The sequence below is a fragment of the Physeter macrocephalus genome, chromosome 21 (genome assembly GCF_002837175.3).
Source record: "Physeter macrocephalus isolate SW-GA chromosome 21, ASM283717v5, whole genome shotgun sequence".
Classification (NCBI taxonomy): Eukaryota; Metazoa; Chordata; class Mammalia; order Artiodactyla; family Physeteridae; genus Physeter; species Physeter macrocephalus.
This window is the reverse complement of record NC_041234.1, coordinates 16,276,298-16,277,742: the sequence shown is the minus strand read 5'-3', so window position 1 is coordinate 16,277,742 and position 1,445 is coordinate 16,276,298. Positions and strand designations below refer to the sequence as shown.

Here is a 1,445-nt window from a genome sequence, read left to right as displayed (position 1 = left end):
TGGTAAATGGGAGTGTTTCCTTAATTTCTCTTTCAGATTTTTCATCATTGGTGTATAGGAATGCAAGAGATTTCTGTGCATTAATTTTGTATCCTGCAACTTTACCAAATTCATTGATTAGCTCTAGTAGTTTTCTGGTGGCATCTTTAGGATTCTCTGTGTATAGTATCATGTCATCTGCAAACAGTGACAGTTTTACTTCTTCTTTTCCAATTTGTATTCCTTTTATTTCTTTTTCTTCTCTGACTGCCATGGCTAGGACTTCCAAAGCTATGTTGAATAATAGTGGTGAGAGGACATCCTTGTCTTGTTCCTGAACTTAGAGGAAATGCTTTCAATTTTTCACCATTGAGAATGATGTTTGCTGTGAGTTTGTCATTTATGGCCTTTATTATGTTGAGGTAGGTTCCCTCTATGCCCACTTTCTGGAGAGTTTTTATCATAGATGGGTGTTGAATTTTGTCAGAAGCTTTTTCTGCATCTATTGAGATGATCATATGGTTTTTATTCTTCAATTTGTTAATATGGTGTATCACATTGATTGATTTGCATATACTGAAGAATCCTTGCATCCCTGGGATAAATCCCACTTGGCCATGGTGTATGATCCTTTTAATGTGTTATTAGATTCTGTTTCCTAGTATTTTGTTGAGGATTTTTGCATCTATATTCATCAGTGATATTGGTCTGTAATTTTCTTTATTTGTATTGTCTTTGTCTGGTTTTGGTATCAGGGTGACAGTGGCCTCATAGAATGAGTTTGGGAGTGTTCCTTCCTCCGCAATTTTTTGTAAGAGTTTGAGAAGGATGGGTGTTAGCTCTTCTCTAAATGTTTGGTAGAATTCACCTGTGAAGCCATCTAGTCCTGGACTTTTGTTTTTTGGAAGATTTTTCTTTTTAATTTTATTTATTTATTTATTTATCTTTGGCTGTGTTGGGTCTTCGTTTCTGTGCATGGGCGTTCTCTAGTTGCAGTGAGCAGGGGCCACTCTTCATCGCGGTGCGCGGGCCTCTCAATGTCACGGCCTCTCTTGTTGCGGAGCACAAGCTCCAGACGCGCAGGCTCAGTAGTTATGGCTCACGGGCCTAGTTGCTCCGCGGCATGTGGGATCTTCCCAGACCAGGGCTCGAACACGTGTCCCCTGCATTGGCAGGCAGATTCTCAACCACTGTGCCACCAGGGAAGCCCCCTGTTGGAAGATTTTTAATCACAGTTTCAACTTCATTACTTGTGATTGGTCAGTTCATATTTTCTATTTCTTCCTGGTTCAGTCTTGGAAGGTTTTACTTTTCTAAGAATGTGTCCATTTCTTCCAGGTTGTCCATTTTATTGGCATAGAGTTGCTTGTAGTAGTCTCTTTGGATGCTTTGTATTTCTGTGGTGTCTGTTGTAACTTCTCCTTTTTCATTTCTAATTTTATTGATTTGAGTCCTCTCCCTCTTTT

General features: G+C 39.4%; 1 protein-coding gene across 15 annotated transcripts in view; it reads left to right on the top strand.

The window, feature by feature from the left end:
- Positions 1–1,445, top strand: part of DMD (dystrophin) — a 2,398,628-nt gene that overhangs the window by 1,106,441 nt on the left and 1,290,742 nt on the right. The window lies entirely within an intron of this gene.